This window comes from Euprymna scolopes, chromosome 14 (assembly GCF_053919585.1).
Source record: "Euprymna scolopes isolate OS-2025 chromosome 14, ASM5391958v1, whole genome shotgun sequence".
Classification (NCBI taxonomy): Eukaryota; Metazoa; Mollusca; class Cephalopoda; order Sepiida; family Sepiolidae; genus Euprymna; species Euprymna scolopes.
This window is the reverse complement of record NC_136495.1, coordinates 134,480,714-134,499,674: the sequence shown is the minus strand read 5'-3', so window position 1 is coordinate 134,499,674 and position 18,961 is coordinate 134,480,714. Positions and strand designations below refer to the sequence as shown.

The following is an 18,961-nucleotide window of genomic DNA, read 5'->3' as shown; positions in this document are numbered from 1 at the left end:
TTTTACACACATTATTTTAACATCAAGCACACAGAAATCAGTTAGTCTGCTATGCGTTACTTTTTTCTTGTCTTATATCATTTACTTACAAAATAATGTTGTATTTTTTATGATAATAAAGTTTTTCGGATTAGAACTTTAGCGTTAACATAAATTATTGCACACAGTATTAATAACGAGTCAGAACTGTTCTGGATGTCACAGTTGCATGAAGTACTTATTTACGATTTTCAGAAATCAGGCTTAGAGAATGTCGGTGTTCGTTAGTGAAGTAATTGATTGACCAGTATAATATATATAAGCCGAGATAGACGGATTTGAAAAAAAAAACAAAATAAAACATCCTTTAAAACTGGGAAGATAGAAAAAGATAGAGTGCGGGGAGAGATTTGAGAAAACAATGCGAATATATGACCGGTATGCAACCTGTGTCCATCCTTCATTTCTTAAAGCATTACATATTCTAAAGCAATTATGAGTCATATCTACGTTGTGCGGGTAACGGTTTTTACCTCACTCAACATGATTTACATTTTAGCTTTTGGGGAAAAGATGAAACAATGATGAATGACACTATTGTACAAATATAGGTCTCGAGATATCGACAAGACATACAGAAAATCTCGGATCTCCTGAAAACGACAAAAAAGGAAAAGAAGGGAAAACACAAGCTAATGCCCTTCATATCGAAATATATACAAATCGTTGGATATTACCGGGAAAACATATCCCCAGAGAATAACTTGATGAATGCCGAAGGCACCCGAAAGTACGCAGATTACAGTAAGCTTGTAAGTGAGGACATGCATTTTTTTCACTAACAAATATGCAGTATTATGTACGTATTTTATAATCAAGTCTTTTTCTATAATATTAAACATACCGACGGTAATGTATATCACATCATGAAATTCTAGAACACTTGTTTTTTATAATATACACACTTTTTGGAAACATGCTTGTCTACTTCTTTTGCTTGCGTAATATTTACATATATATATACGGCATAATCGCGTTGACACACCGGTTCTCGTCAGATCACCGAAGTTAAGCAACACTGAGCCTGGTTAGTCTCAGATGGGGGACGACTTGGGAATTCTAGGTGCTGTATGTGCTCTCCGCTAATCTCGTTTTCAGTCGTCCTATATTTCAGTTGCAACTGGTATTTAACAATATCGTCTCAGGAGAGGTATTTCAGTTGCGCCCCTCCTGCCACAAAAATTTCACGCGCGAGCAACACTTCCTGGGTATCCATAGTCCGTCCAATATTGAAGGAGACTGCTTCATATATATATATATATATATATATATATATATATATATATATATATATATATATATATATAGCTTTCTTAAAATTATATACTTGGATTTTAGCGTCACTGGAGTATTTATCTTCCACCAGACTATCCATCCATGTGTAATCACCTTTTTCTTCACCATATTCCTTCTGCTTCACTTTTTTTGTTTTCAAGTAAGACCTTTGACTTACTTGTTGTTTCCACAAATACTTTTGCATGCAAAATTCGATCCCGCATTTTGCTGATTCCTACCCTCTGATGAGAGGGAAAGTATTTCTTCGAAACCCCGCGGATTAAGGACTATCCACTTATCTAGTGTTTCCTTTTCAGATTAAATATGTTTTTAACTCATTTCAAAGTGTTTTTCACATGTTTTATTAACTGTTTGCTCGTATATATATATATATATATATATATATATATATATATATATATATATATATATATATATATATATATACACAACAGCATCCAAACCTAAAGAAATAACATTTTACATTTTAAAACCTGATATTTGTTAGAAATAACAACTGTGAAAAGCTGAAATCTGTACAACTGGCCTTCATTATAATCCATAATAACATACAAAATTTGAATCATTCGCAAAGGATAGAAAAGGAATTCATTCATTTTCCAAATAGGAACGCCCAAAAACAAGGGACAGAAGTGAGAAAAAACAATGTATGGCAGATGCAATTTTTGTATTCCCCCTAAAGTATATGTCTTACTTATTCATGTGTAAACGTTGCATTAGCCGGCATCACGGCGAAACGCAAAAACTTGATTACTCTGTGGGAAAAGCTATTGTAAAGCTACACAAGGAAAATCACACCGTTGGAGAGAACTTGAATGCCTACTGGAGAGACCTTGATATCCTACAGGAAAGAACGTGAATTCCTACTAGACACATTAACTTCGAGACTCTTAGGTATTTCTGTACAGGGCTTTGTCAGAACAACCTGGCATGAGGATAATTCTCTCTAAATGTAAACCTTGACGAAATATTCAAACGCACATAGTATTCGCAGCCCAAATAAGATCTCGTCACTATAGCTAACTCACATGAACTTTTACAAGGAATGGTGCACCTTCTCCAAGGGATATTACTTCAAGTAACAGCACAAAGCTAGATACTCCACCAAACAACACACCTTCTTGTCCTGGAATCCAGTAAGACCAACACACCAAAATGAAGGATATACTACAATATATGAAAATGGTTAATTGGGAAGAGGAAGACTATCTCCTCACTTTCTTTACTATCCCGGCGTTCGAGAGATAAAGAAGTTTAATAGAACATTCGAATACCTATGTATCTCATATAGATTTCAATTGTTAGCCCCATGTCGTGGGCCCCTTGATTTTTGTAAGGAAAATAACACAAATTACGGAACATGAATCTAAATCATATAACACAGCATGGAAACGAAAATTCCAGCAGAAAATAAATAGACTCCGAGAGGAGACTGGCCAGATATGTGTATTCCTGTCCTGTGAAACAACAGGCAAAAAACAAAAAAATAAATGAGAAGGTGAACAAGTGGATAACTTACAATTCATTCTAAAACCCAGCGCAGCTAAGAGATATGATTTCAGAAATCAGGCCGAAATAAAAGCATTAGCTGCATAAATAAAAATAAAACCAAACATTTTGAAGAAGAAAAGGATAAATACATTTTTGCAACACACCTAAGAATGGTTTATAGGAGCCTCGTTAGAGAATAAATAAAGGTGAGCTCCGCACCAACTCAAGAAGTTCAAAACCTCTTTAAGTAATTTTATGAGGGCACTAAAGTACATAAAGAGAGTAATTGAATAAATGCCATCAAAGAAAATAAAACGGAGAAAAAAATGCCAGCTCGAAAAATTTCAAAGGAAGCGGTCTGCAGAATGGTAGCTCAATGCAGTAATTTCAAGACCCCAGAAACAGACCGCATACCAAATTTCTGTCTGAAAAAAAACACAATGCCATCACTATGCCAAGCCATAGATGTAGGTAATAGATGCGCTATGACTGGAACTACTTTCAGGACTGCCAGCAACAACTGTAAAAGAGTAATACAAAATGCAAAAGAGCTATATGCTAAGTCCGTTAAATCCAAAGAAGCTGAGCAGCGCCTTGGTTCACACCAGGTTGGGCAAACAGAAACCAGGATCGTAAACAGAAGCGTTATATCCCAACCATCATCAATTGACCTGACGTCATCTCGTCAGCATCAGAACTTTGCAGCTAATTCTACCCTAAGCGACGAAGCCGATCAACTCCCCGTATTTCCTCCTATAACAGTCAATAAGCTATACAACATACAAATATCTGTGCGTGAGATCGCTAAGCTAATCAAGAACATTGATTCCAGTAAAGCAACTGGCCCTGACGGCATTCCAATTATACTGCTGAAAAAGCTTCAACCAAAACTTGTCCCCATACTTACAAAACTGTTTAAGCGTTGATTAAAGAGAAGTGCTTCCCAACACCGTCCAACATAAACAAATCCTGATGAACCGCCCCCTTAAGTAAGACCTTTAATGACATCTCAACACTAACGTACTCGCCACGCAAAAACCCTTATCCCCGAGTGGCTTCCGGGCCTTGATAAGTTGTGTTGTAAAAAAACGGCATTTTATAGATTCATCAGTGATGATGAACAGCCCCTGTATGGCTTACTGTAGGCAGTACATCACTTATTCCCAAAAATGTGGACAGCCACATGGCTAACAAATATCGACCAATCTACTGTCTTACAACAACTTACAAGCTCCTTACAGGAATAATCACCGATGCAACATACGACCATCTAGTTGCTGGCGATTACTTCGAATGTGAGGAGAGAAGGTGTACAAGGAAAAAGCTGGCACAAAATACCAACTCTTTTTCAATACAACAATACAAGAAGACTGCAGAAGAAGACACAAAATCTGTCAATGGTCTGGATTGATTACAAGAAGGCCTTCGACAGTATATCTCATTCCTGGATACTTCGCTGTTTTGATCTGTTTAATGTACACACAGATATTAAATTATTCTTCCAGAAGCAAATGACAAAATGGAGCACATCCATTACGCTACAGTACAGGAAAGATGGATACAGACCCCAAACATTAAGATCAAGCGAGGAATATTCCAGGGAGACATTCTCTCACCGCTCATTTTCTGCCTCACAATGGATCCACCAAGTATGCTACTTAAACGATCCCATGCTGGTACAATCTCAGCATAGACAGAAAGCACAAGGAAAATAAAAGAGAACACCATCTACTCTTTCTGGACTATTTGAAACTGTATAAGACATCCGAGAAAAAAACTTGTCTCTCTGATAGACATGTTAAAAATTATACACAGAGCATCTGCATAGAGTTTGGATTCGACAAATGCGCTAAGTGCACCATAAAGAAATGGTAACATCAGAACATCTATATTTTCGCAATGGCTCTATTGAATACCTTGTAGAAGATGATGTCTATAAATACCTGGGAGTAGAGGAGAATGAGACGCTTGAACATAGAAAGATGAGAGAAAAAGTGCAGGATGAATACTTCAAGTGACGTTAAAAAATCCTCTTATCAGAATTACTACCGAAAAACAAAATTACTGCCATCAATCAATTGGCAATACCCGTTGGCTGTTATAGATTTGGCATAATCAATTTTACACACACCTGCATCAATAACCTTGACGTAAAAACTCGGAAAATGCTGGCCCGTCATAAAGTCATTTACAAACATCAGGGCATGGACAGGTTGTACTTAGGACGGAGAGTAGGTGGTTTAGCCCTCACTGAAAGTAACCACGAATACCAAGTTTCAATGGTAAGCATAAGCCAATATATCAAATGGTCTTCTGAACCAAAAATAAAAATGGTGAATGAACATCACACCAAAAGTCTGCCTCAGCAAACCTGGCGAAAATTTTAGTGGTAAAACATTGGATAACACAATAGAAGAAGATAACAACTCAGCAACCCCAATCGCTCGAAAGAAGAGAGAGGAGTATACAAAAAGGGAACTGAAGAGAAGACTAGAATGATGGCAACAACATAAGAGAACAGGAAGGTGCATGGAAGAGCTGAACCGGAACGACATTGACAAAGAGGCTTCACTACAATGGTTTAAAGATGAAAAAATTCCATTTGATGAGGAACGATTAATAATAGCTGCAAAAGACCAAGACTTACTCAAAATGGATTTAAGAAAATAGCTAGTCTACAAAAGACCGACCAATGCAGATTCTATAACTCGGCTGTTGAGAGCCAACGCCACCAAATCGATCCTTCTAGCCGATGGTCATTACTCTACCCGCTACAACAAAGTATGTAGATACTTAAACTGGAAGATCGGTGGGGTGATACAACTAGATATGGCCGTCGGACAACTGGGAACATGAACAACCACTGATAACATCAAACGGAAAAGTGGCAGTGTTCTACGACAAAGACATACGGGCAAGGCCACCAAGCCAGATACAGATACACAAAGGGCAAGGCCATTAACCCATATACAGTAATATGAAATAAGCTACAAATAACTTCACTCTTCGTCCCAGTTCCAAATGGCTTTGGCCTTAAAAAGGCCGACAGGAAAAATTCCCTTATTCTATGATTTAAAAACTTAAAAAACTTTTGTTTATTGCATTTAGCAAAATAGATATTTACAATTTATAAAAGTTGCTTATATTTTTCCTCTGGGGATATGTGTAAACTTCGAACACCTATAGATTAAGTAGATATACTTATTAAAATGTATTGTTTGCCTTGCATATAATACAAATTCTAGACTTGAAATAAACCCTTTCCTATCAAAAAATTTACATTACTAAATTATGATTTATTTGCTCTATCTGGTATAATGAGCATTTTTTTCTTTAGCGGGAATTGTTTTACATCCAATAATATATTGTAAGACAGATAATCACTGGATGTGCATACCAGTAGATGTATTGCATTATATTCTTCTGAAGTGTATATATATATATATATATATATATATATATATATATATATATATATATTTATATATAAAGCGAGAAATATATATATATAGATAGATAGATAGATAGATAGATAGATGTGTGTGAATATATATAAGATGGATAGTAGATAGATAGATAGATAGATAGATAGATAGGAATGAGGATAATATGGATTGAAGAGAAAGAAGAAAGGGACAGGCATTACTAAGTCAGAACGTTACGCATAATTTTTCCAATTAGAGCAGATTATTAATTAGTTGCAAGTGATTTTGCCAAGTTCGTTCAAGTGTTTAATAAATTTAATATTGTTTATTTATTTATTTATGCAATTATCCCTTTGCTAATTAAAATTGAAAAGTTGGTACAGCGGATTTGCTTGGACTTCTACCTGGATCTTTTCCAAAAAATAAACACGGGATCGATTAGATTGTCTACCGCTCAACAATCCCTTGCTCCTCATGTCGTGTTTGTCTATATCTATTGTTTCTTTTGTGTTTCAGCATAATTTTCTAAATCTCTACTCCATGCTTTTAGATAACCTTATTCACGATGCACCTTCTAATTATTCTCATATTATGGCTCATTCTTACCCTGTACTATGGCTAATTATTCTCATATTATGGCTCATACTTACCCCTCTATTTTGCTTTAAATCTACGTTTTCCGTTCGTTTAATAGAAATATATTTTAAAATGCATCTATATAATAAAGTAAAATATTTTTCTGGTGTTATTTTAGCAATTATAGGTATTCAAAATATGTATTATATCCTTCACTTTTATACGAGAAATGTAAAGCTATCTTTAATGAATACTTCTAAAATATGTACATATATTTCATATTTGTTAATCTTATATTAATTTTAGATTATCAGACTCTCTTTACTTAGTATATCATCAAGTGTAAAGCCGACTATTTCAATATCTCACAAAGTAGCAGGTATTGTGAATATCTCACAATATTCTAAATTTCTCATAGTCGGAGGAATACCTTTAAAAACTATAAAAAAACGCTGCAATTAGTTAAATCTTTCAATTTTGTAAATACTACAGTAATATTTAAATATAGTTTAAATAATAAAGGCTCGCTTAATTTTTCTTTTATTGCATGATCCTGGATATGACCTAAACTATATCCGATGGTGAGACCCCAGCTTGTGGGATTGGGGAGTGTCGACCCAAACTTTATTTGGCATTGCTCCCATGTCTACTCTGACCCGGAGTGGTAGGACCTGTTAGGGTTGCAACTATATGTTAAATAGAAGCCGACTTGAAATGCAAAATGTATTCTATTAAAATGTTTTTCTTCGGGATAACTTGATTCGGCATTAAATAATCTGAAAAGGGTATATATGCCGTTAAACAGCCAACAAACCAACTTTTATTGTAAGGCGGCATGATTTCATTCGATGACTAAATAAATATAAGATATGATGTTAAATACACAAACTATTATTACTTACGCATAATCAAGATTGCTCCAAAACAGAAAGAAAAAAAAACCCGGAAAAGTTGTTGATTTCTTCCATGGACGGAGCTTTGCATTTCTCTTTTATAGTATAATCAAGATAACTCTGCCTTGCAAAGTGTGTAAGATAATTATCAAAATGTGCAGGTTAAGAGTACGTTGCAATATGAACATATACAGCGCTTCTCTTTTTAGCAAATAATTCCATCATATTATTTTGGGACCAACATTTCCAAATATTACGTAAACACTTCACTGAACAACGCAATCATAGCTGGTACTCATGTACAATATTTAGCTACAACTTAGTGAAAATATTTTTTTGAACAAAGTAAATAATTCATTTGGAAAAAAATGAAAATGACGAACGCTGCGATATAAATTTATATCGTTTGTGGAAAATTCCTGATAGAAAAAAATTTAAACCATTAATATTATATTGCAGAAAACTTAGTAAATCCCAGCTTACTTTGATTATAAATAAAATAAAATGCATTTGTGTTGCTAAAGCTCATGTTATTGCAGAAAGATCTACTCGAATAATCCTTTGTAATCCTTGAAAGCTACAGTAGAAAACTATATTGTACATTTTTATAGACCGGTGTTTTCAATTATATTCTGTATTAGAGAATATATTGGTGGAGTATAGTTATTTTATACCAGATATTTCTAATATTATTGGTATATTACTATGCGTATATATCTAGCTATATGAAAGTATATATATATATATATATATATATATATATATATATATATATATGTGTGTGTGTGTGTGTGCATATATATATATTGATATATATATATATATATATATATATATATATATATGTGCGTGTGTGTGCGTGTGTGTACGTGTGTGTGTTAGATAAAATGCATATTGCATGTTAAACTAACATCAGTAAAAAAATGAAAGCATATATTTTTTCTTTTTATCAATATCATACGTTACGAAAATTGTATTATTATATATAGTAATATAATTTTACACTCAGTTCTGTTCTTATTCCACGTAAACGATGTTTCGAAACGTAATAAACTAGATATTAATTTACACACGAATTCCACAGACTATTATTTCCGGATGGTAATGCATTTTTCCTATTTATATACTTAGTCGATCCTATAATTACGAAACCTCGAAACTTCTGCAATAACACGCTATGAGTAAAGCGTTAAGTACATAACCTTAGGATGTGCCAGGCTGATTGATTTGTCACGGCAACTGATCACGAGTCAACAACAATCTGATATGTTTCATTTGACCGCAGGGTTGTTGATTTTCCAGGCTTACTAAAGCCATTGCCTCTAATAGAAACAAATAACCGAGGCGACCAGAAGAAACAATCTTGTTCAGCTTCCTATTGTCTGATCAAATAATGACATTAACATTCGTTCATGACCCTTCAATTCACTTTCTTCAAGCAGACTTATTTACGTCGCATCTTCGTAGGAGTGTTTTAGTGATGAGCTAATACAAGCCAACCACCAAGCACAAGATGCGTATGAATAATTTCCACTTTAATGAAACTCAATAAGTATTACGTTTTTAACTCATCGTTATGATATGGACAGCTATATTCATTATCTTCAGAAATGAATCGTATAAACCTGACTAGGCTTGTCTTAGAATTAATATACTACAATCAAAGCATATATAAGCAAAGATAAATATCTGTAACCATATATAAACATAAATATCAATAATAAATAAATATCTGTAATCTATAATCTGTCGGTAAGTTTTGTTGTGTGTATTGATAGTCATATTAAAAATACTTTTTTTTAAATTAATTTACAAAAACAAAAAAAATACAGTCGTGGAATTACATGCATCTGCAAAAGATCAAGGTACTTTGCATATTCCTATTAAAACATTCATTTAATTTATTCACAATTACTTATTAAACCGCACCAGTTTCTCAACCTGGTATTTTACCTCACTGTAAGATGGCAATTATTTGAGCGTTTATAAAGTTGCTTTTAGAATATATATTATGAGATCGTAACACGCATCGGGTCTGCGTATTGAAAACGAGCATTACATCAGTCTTTTTGGTGACTGACTGATATTTAAAAATGTACACGCATTCCGAAGTTCTTTATTATTGTAATGACCGTTGGTGATTTTAACGCTTTAAAATAGACCACTCATCATAAGTGCACTAACTCCATTATCTTAACAAGCCAGCAATGCAATGTCATTGTCGATGCCACTCGTTTCAAATTCTTCCGGAAGAGAAGACATGCCAAACTAAAATTTAGAATCAATCATGTGTATTCTCTGTTTGAGTTCTTTAATCTTTATTAATGTTTTTTTTTGTTCAGAAGCAAAGCATGCCTCTTTTGTGATTGTCTTACAATGATCAGACTAGGGTACAAAGTAGAACGCCTATTGTAATTACTAAGCGTAACAAAAGATCTGGTACTACCATGCTTCCCCTCCAGCTACACATTTGATTTAAAGTCCCATGTTTAATGGTCCCGATTCTGCATCACTCAAAGATTAGTCCATACATGACAGTTCTCTTTGAATTCAGTCAATCTATTTTCTAACTGAATGATTGTATTTGCCAGTTTTCTTTCTTCGAAAATAGATATTGTATTTTATTTGACATTTTTTATCAGTATTTCGCAGTAGTTTCGACAATTTGTGATTACATCTTTTTGAGGGATGGACTTTTTTTAAAATTACAAACTTTTAAAAGGATATAAAAAATAAAATATGTGATCTTCTATCTGACCCTTTACTGAGGCAAACAAAAACAGTGTTAGTTAAAATGGACGGTGAATGCTTTTATATCTCGAATCACATTCATTTCGCAAAATAACACCTTTCTTTTATTTTATTCAATGTTAATTCTCTTGCATTCCTTTTGTAGAACTGCCATGTTCATTTCTCACATGATTTGTAAGATTTATCGAACAATCAAGCTTTTAAGGGTTCAACTAGAGTTTATTCAACTCACATTATTTGCATATATAATTATAGGAATGTGCATTTTTTGCTAGTATATGCATTGCAATCTTTGAGTTTTCTACAATAATTTCCGCTTGTGATTTTGAGATATTTTTTTTGCGGTACAATAGCTTTAATAATAAATGGACGAGATCTCTTGAAAGATTATGTCATTCAAACATAACACATATCGCGCTGTACATAAAAAAGAAAAAAGTAGCTCCTATGAGTATCGTCGCATGATAACAGAACAGAGATTGCATTCACAGCAAAAACATCTTGACAGAAATAATGCTCAGGAAGATATAATGGGAAGACCAAAGATACTCTAATAACAGAAAAAAACGTACTTCTGGTATGACTGGTGATAAATCCAAATAAAAAAAAACATGATATCAATTCAATAAGATAGAATATATTTGCAAAGTATTATGATATAAAATATTTCCTTTGGCATTATGAATTATTATCAGAGTTTATATTATCAAAACAGAGTTAGACAACCCAACGAAATATAAGCGTGTGATTATATTATGTGTGCATTATATATATATATATATATATATATATATATATATATATATATATATATATATTATATGTCGATGTATGTTTTATTATATCTGTTTTAAAATATCTTAAACATAAGTATGCAATTGATTTTTATACAATGTCACGTGATCAGTATCGCACGTTAGGGTATACACTGGTAGTTATTTTCAAACTAAAAGTCGTGTTTATTTATCAAATCATTGCCTGGCAGCACTCTAAAAAGCCACCTTATTATATATCATTTTAAACATGTAGAATCTCGGAGTACTGCTGCCATATCTGGGCATCTAAAAATAGCCTATCCTGCCAAAAAGACAGTGCAGGATTTCCTTTTCTCTTCCCTGCAACCTCTCTCCCATAGAAGAGACGTTGCGAGACTGTCTTTGTTTTATTGTTATTTCCATCGTAAGTGATCGTCTGAGCTCCAATCCCTGCTCCCCTCGCCAATATTTCACGAAAACACCCGTCTAGCTAACACCACTGTCAATTATTCTCTACACTCTTTATCTGTGCCTAAATCAAAGCGTAGATTCCATGAAAAAAAAAACGTCTTTCTTAGAAGTGCACACCTGTGAAACTCTTCCGTTTGCATGTTTCCCACCTGAGCACAACTTGGAAGTCCAACATAAAAAATCCTGATAAATTGACCTCTTATGTAAGACACTTACCAAAGTTCCATTACTTAAGATTACGACGATACTATCCCATTGATTACTGTACATGCAATAACCCCTAGCCGCGAGTGGCTTCCTGGCCTGGATGAATGGTGACTACCATGAAAAAAAAAGAATAAACAGTAAATTCCCGTTAACTTATTATACTAATAATTTACATGGATCGTTTCCAAAATATAGCTACCTATTTGCTTTACTAAAAAAGTTGAAGAGCTACGAACACAGGTACTGCGCACTTATTAGGAAGTTTATCGTTTCTACAATGTATTTATTCAGAATAGTTACCACCATTATCAATGAACTTTGGGCAGGAATTCAATGGCGCAATTCTGTATCAGACGCACGTCCATGACATGAGTTGTTTCTTAAGAGTCTCACAAAGTCACTGTCGTAAACAAAAATATGAAACATTTAAGTTATTACTGCATTTGGCGCGAGCAGTTCTGATTGAGTGGAGCAGAAAGATAAGGGGCATCGATTAACAAGACTCCCTCGTAAAAAAAAAACATGTTCAGTTATATATATATAAATATATATATAAATATATATATATATATATATATATATATATATATATATATATATATATATATATATATATATATATATATATAGCAAGCCTTCCGGCTTTACCCTGTCGTAAAGTACGCTTAAATATAATATGTTGTATTAATGCAGATTTTTCGTATTTATTATTATATTATTTTGAATAAAGTATATTGGAATGGTTTACAACGTAAAACAAAAAACAAATAACACGTGCGCCACCAACGAGAATCGAAACCTAAATTATAGCTTACGAGTTGTTTTATATTTTGAGCTATGAATACATGCTTGCTTCAAGGCATGAAATTAAAACATGAACCAATGGGTATTACGCTACGCATGCATATTCGTAATGCTGTCGCTCGGTATTCACATGGTAAATTCCATTTTTTTAAGTTTCTCTCTATTTCACCGACATTTCACGGCTAAAAGTCAACTATAGTTTTTCGCATGGGTTCGCATTCTCTATACATTTAGTTCATGCCGGTAGACTAAAAACTCGCCGAGAATTTTGTAAGCAGAATGTTTCATACATATATATATATATATATATATATATATATATATATATATATATATATATATGTATATATATATATATATATATATAGGAATTAGTAAATATATACATAATAGTATAGAACTATGTTTTTCTTTTATGAGTATTTTACGCAAATATTACGCAAGTATAAATCCTACACGTAATTATTAATTACAAAGAAAGCCAAAAAAAGTAATAAGGCATTAATTTAAAATAAATGTTTAAAGAATGTTCAAATTTGCTTGATATTTTGCAAATGTATGCAATTCAAATAATCAGATAAAAGAAAGTTGTGTTTTGTTTCTAAATAAATTGGGTAAAGCGTTCGTTATATGAATATCAATGCACAAAAACAAACACATAAATAGGAGTGTAGATTTATTATGTTTAATGCCAAACATCTATATATATATATATATATATATATATATATATATATATATATATATATATATATATATATACATATATGTGTGTGTGTGTGTGTGTTTATATGTGTATATATATATTAATGCCAAACATCTATATATATATATGTATATATGTGTATACCCCCATATATATATATATATATATATATATATATATATATATATATATATATATATATATACACATACAACAAATGAATGACAAATGTCTATATACAGAAATTTATGATGTTGCAATCTTACAATTTATCCGTGTAATTCAGTTGGTATTTACAGTTTTGACAGTATTCAACTCGTAGCACAGAATCAGTCACTTAAATATAATATCAATCCGTGAATTTATTTTGCCCTTAACTCATCGGAAAAAATAGCAACATCGATCCACCAAAAGAAAACAAACTGCGTTTTGGCAATTAATTCAAACGATTCATTCAATTTTCGGATTTCTGCTCATGTCACAACGCACTTTATTTCTTTGGATTGATCGATTGTTGCAATTCTTCTGATGAGTTAAGGGCAAAATAGATTCACTGATTGATATCAAGATTACGTGATTAATTTCGTGCTACGAAACAGAAACTGTCAGTAATTGCAAATGCCATCTGAATTAAACGAATAAATTGCAAGATTGTAAGCGGCATTAACTTCTGAGTATAGCCATGTTTCATTAATTCATTATGTTGTTCTGTTATTACACTGAGCTTATTAAATAAGAATTAGTATATATCATAAGAAAAGGAAGTATATTTTCACAGGTAATATATATATATATATATATATATAAGTAAACGTCTCTGTCTGTCTGTGTGTCTATGTGTATGTCTGTCTGTGTACATTTCCCTACGCAATAACTCTGTCTATTTTTAGTCTATAGACTCGAAATTTGAAATACGGGGTACTGAGATTTGGGAAAATCGATGTGACGGGTGTTAGCCAGAAATTTGGCTGTAAGGGGTCAAATTTCAACGATTTGACCTTTAAGAACTCTACCAAACTCCTTCGACAGTTTTGGGTCTAGACACTTGAAATTTTAGATATAGGTTCCTTGAACCTGGATCTAACTTAATAAAGTTATTTGAGCCCGAAACTATAAATGTTAAGGGGTCATAATAGGGGTCAAAGTTTTAAAAAATTAACCATTTTTTTGTTTTTTTTGCTTTTTTTTTTGCACAGCATACACCTCCAAACACCCGAGTAACGCCGGGCATCCCTGCTAGTATATATATATAAGCAGATTTTCTTATTACTGTATTCAAATGATACTTAGAATACAGGCCTGTTCCTCTGATAAAAACTGCTAAATTCTACGCGTTCCATGTTGTTGTTACTGATTACCAAGGGTAACTGAGAGTGTCAAACGGCCATATCGGAAATTTAGGAAAGAAAAAAGTGATTCCTAATTTTGCTATTTTTATACTTAATTTGTAAAAAATATAATTGTATCGTGTGATTCCTAATATCATTTATTTCAGATTTATTTCAAATTTATTTCCGGTTATTTTATAATTGTCAAACCTTTATTTGTAAAATTATAGCTATATTCTCCATGCGTAATTTACATGACTTTCCATCGCACGTTCGGGTAAATCTCATTAAAATAGTTCAATATCAAAAGGAGACCATGTGTCTAAAAGTCAACCAAGTGTAATGTCGTGCATTAGTAGCACGTTCGCTTTAAAGAAGGCGGAGCTAAAAATTAAGATTGATATTTTGTCATTGTGTTAGTGTGTTGGAACTGTTGTTTCATGTTTATTTTTATTTCTCCTTTTGCAATTATATTTTAAAACTAAATATTCCTAATTACGTATTACAATCGCGGAACTCATTTTCAATAAAATCACAGTGCTACCCTTTCTTCTATCGATCTACGTAAGCCAACATAGTTATATAATTTTAATCTAAAAATAAATAATTTTTAATTAGTGAATATAAATTAGTTTGAACCTCTTGATGTCTTGAAACTTTGCTACTTAATATTTGATTCGGTATTTATTTCGTGTATAATATTTGATTTGGTATTTATTTTATCATGCCGGTTTAATATTAACATTTTCTCTTATAACGTTAGGGTTTATTAATTTCATTAATAATAAAAGATGTGATTAAATTATAATTAATTATTAGCGTAATTGAAGTTGCTTCTTTGTTTGTAAATGTATTGCATTGTAAAACAATTCCACACATCAATTATCATAAAACACTATTGGTTTAAAACCATAACTTTTTTTATAAAGGAGTCGCCACTTATCAAGGACCGGACGCCACTCAAGGATAAGGGTTATTAAATGTACAGTGGTCAATTGGACAGCGACGTAGTAATTCTTAGAAGTAGAAATTCGGTAAACTGGATTACTTAAGAACTTCAAGATAGTTAAGAACATCAAGAACTTGAAGAGGACCATATTATAGTCCGCCGGAAAGCAGGTAAATGGAAGAGAGTTTCACAGGCCTGCAATTCTAAGAAAAAAGCTTTGTTCATGGAATCTACGTTTAGAATTAGGCACGGATAAAGAGTTGTGGAAATTATTGATATTGTTTTAGCTAGACGAGTGTTCCTCGTATAGATTTTGTAAGACGGCGCCATAGCTCAGACGAGCACTTGCTATGAAAATAACGATAAAGCAGAAACAGGCTCACAACGTTTCTTCTGTGAGAAAGAAGGTGCAGAGAAGAGAAACGGGCATCCCTCAATAGGCTACCAAGTCTATTTTGAAATGTGTCGAGGCAGGAAAAGCTCTTTAGGTTTCTATTCAAAAATCCTATGTTTATATTCCATCAATTCTGAAATAAATATTTTTTTTAAAGAATTTACAATTCTATTCCGTTGCGTAATTTAAACTTGCATGAATCTTATATGGTTATTTGTCACTTGAATTATATTTATTATCTAAAGTGTGGGCTTATCTATTTAACATCATTGTATTATATATATATATATATATATATCTATATATATATATATATATATATATATATATACTAATGCTAGATAGAATGTTAACCTGGTATGTTACCTAGACAGCAAATAAGCCTATAAAAATCCACATCCGAACATACTTATATTTTTTATATTAATGCAAGTATTTAAAATATATTAAACACGCGGCAAATTACAAAATGTTTCATGCAAAGGAATTTAGTCGAAGTGGAAAGATTTGTTTGATTAATAGGAGAATTCTCATTGTTAAAGTTAGTATCATTAGATTACTGCAAGCCTTCAAGCTATTCAGTTAAACACAATAAATAAACAACAAAAAAGATAATAATTACATGATTTTTTGGTAAAATTTAATGTTTATTTTTTTCCCCTTTCTCTATGTTTTCGATAGTCCATATTATTCATTTCTCTTTCTTTCACGTTACAACGGTCATCCTTCTCTTTTCATTTCTTTTGACATTCTGTGAGCGTTATATCTAAATGCATTCCAGCTCCAGTCAAAACTTCATTAAAATATTTTGTTAGCAAAACAAAAACATTTGTCTAAAAGTCAAGCAAGGGTAATTCTTTGGCATTGTCACTTCAAAGACGCCGGGTTCACACAAAGAGATTGATATTTTTAGATTGTGTTATAGTCGGGGAGAAGTGCAATTCCATATATTTATTGTAGCGCGGACGCCCTAACACTGGCTCGATAAAAGAGGATTGAGTCATGGTTTGGTGTATGGGAGTTCACAATCAAAACAAAAATAAATAGAAAAAAGAGTAAATGAAAAGAAAACGCATAATGAAGTCAATTGATGATATTAATGTGTTTCCATATTTCTGCATGCACAAGCGCCTAGAAAATTTTAAATTATAAACACGCATTTAATTCTAAAAATGTGAACTATGAGAAAAAATATTCTGAACACAGCCTTCTTTATCGATGATAGGAATGTCTAACTATACATTATACCCACATAAAATAGAGCACAAATTCTATCCTTAACTCACGAATACCACCCAGGTATTTTACCACAAGATAAGCTTAAGTATTAATAGAACGATGTTGATTATTATAATAGACTTATGCGTGTGTATGCATGTATGTATATTATAAGTACGTATGTGTATACTTAATAATGGAAATGTACGCATATATATTTACATGGTGGCCACCTTAAAAGTAGCCAGATCATTCTTATTTGTACTTAACGACCAACTGACTCCGCAAGACAAAATAAAATTCTGTTTTCCATAAGATGGCGCTACATTCCACACATATCACAGACAAAAATTCATCACACGTTTACAGAAAAGAAAACAATGAGCAAACTGTTATGGCCATCTTGACTAACTAAAAGAGAATGGTACTGACCTTATCAGGTGAATCACAAGAGAAGATCTCCAGACAGTATCGTCAAACGTTGGTAAACGTGCCCAGAAATGTATAGATGCTGAAGAGGAGCATTTCCAGCATTTTTTTATAATACTACAGGTAATTTTAAAATAAAATAATGTAACAACCCTCTACTACATGTGCCAATATACATTAATTGCGCTACCCTGTATGTATACGTAGTAATGTTTTGACGATTAATCAGAATTAGAATTGTAAATCAGTACAATCCAATTTTTTGGAGCATTGGAATCGATATCAGAATCAAAAAAATAAAGTGTAAACATTTTCGATACGGAAGACAGTTATTTTAATACCTTTTTTATGTGGTTTTGTTTAAAACATATTGTTTACTAGTATTATTAATAAATGATTTATTGATTTTAAACAAAATATAAACCTAAAATTTACGCATCATCCCCTACAAGTGTGTTTTATTGTTTGAGAAATGATATATGCATTTTACATGTGTTTTTACGGAAAAAAAACACAACTCTATAACATCGGGAAAATTTTTGCAAACGTCTCGTTACTAATATATATATATATATATATATATATATATATATATATATATATATATATATATACATTTATATCTATATATATAAATATTAGTAACGAGACGATTGCAAAAATTTTACCGATGTTATATATATATATATATATATATATGTATATATATATATATATATATATATATATATATATATATATATATATATATATATATATTATAAAATAAACGAGTGTTTATTTTTCAGAAATGTATTTCGGAGTAAGACACATTTGTCAATCTTATTTTTCTATTTTCTTCGAAATAATGTAGAGTGGAAGATAGTTCGATGAAGAGTCCACATGATTTTGTTAACTGCGGGGTTTCCATGAAGCCGGATAGGTGACGCGTGGTCGCGCATTTTTAAAATCTGGGTATATCATTCTCTTTTTGTGTATATCTGTTAGAAGCGCTGGGGTAAATTTGAAGAATAAAATACGTATTAATACGTTTGAAGCCAAAAACTGCAACGCGAAATGTTTTGGCTTCAAACGTATTTATACGTATTGTATTCTTCAAATTTCACTCAGCGCTTCTAACGGGTATAAACAAAAAGAAAAAAAATAGTTTTCCTTTTTATTGCAGATCATCCACTAGTTGGGCCATTGTGTACAATAGAAATCTCTACCATATCCGAAAGTGGCAGAAT

At 32.2% G+C, this 18,961-nt stretch overlaps 1 pseudogene; it reads left to right on the top strand.

Moving 5' to 3' along the window:
• The first annotated feature begins 997 nt into the window (after positions 1-997).
• Positions 998-1,114, top strand: LOC145293423 (5S ribosomal RNA; annotated as a pseudogene).
• Positions 1,115-18,961: the final 17,847 nt, after the last annotated feature.